The following is an 833-nucleotide window of genomic DNA, read 5'->3' on the forward strand; positions in this document are numbered from 1 at the left end:
TCACGAAATCTTATCTTATTCAACACAGAAATCCAAAAATGGCCCGGACAATATTATTGGCACCTTTTGTAAGTTGGTAGAAATAATTAGATTTCAAGCAGGTGATTCTCCTTCACTTTGGAATTGAACTCGACTATGGTGAGTTGCAGATGCCTGCAATATAAAAATCACTCATTCAACCAATTTGAATAAAGAAAAGGAGTCATTCTGCTGTTTTGTGTCACTGTGTGTACCGCAATGAGCATGGAGAAAAGAAAGAAAGGACTGAGGACATCAAACAGAATATTGTAGCCAAGCATGGACAATCTCAAGGCTACAAGCCCATGTCCAGAGACCTTGATGTTACTGTATCCACTATATGCAATGTTATCAGGAAGTTTAGGGCCCATGGCACTGTAGCCAACCTCCCTGGACGTGGCCGCAAGAGAAAAATTGATCGAAGATTGCAGCGAAGGATTGTTCGAATGGTGAAGAAAGTACCTCAATCAACTGCCAAACAGATTCAAGCTGACCTTCAGACACAAGATACGACAGTTTCAACTCACACCATCCGTCGCCAAATCAATGAAAGGGGGTTCTGTGGTAGGAGAACCAGGAGGACCCAACTGCTAAGAAAGCCCGAATGGAGTTATCCAAAACACACCTGAACAATCCTTCTGGGAGAATGTCCTGTGGACAGATGAGACCAAATTAGAACCTTTGGATAAAGCACATCATCTCTATGTTTACAGAAAACAAATTGAAGCCTTCAAAGAAAAGAACACCTTCCCTATAGTCAAACATGGAGGAGGTTCAGTGATGTTTTGGGGTTGCTGTGCTGCCCCTGGCACTGG

Source organism: Myxine glutinosa, chromosome 6 (genome assembly GCF_964187855.1).
Source record: "Myxine glutinosa chromosome 6, kmMyxGlut1.1, whole genome shotgun sequence".
In the NCBI taxonomy this organism is placed as follows: Eukaryota; Metazoa; Chordata; class Myxini; order Myxiniformes; family Myxinidae; genus Myxine; species Myxine glutinosa.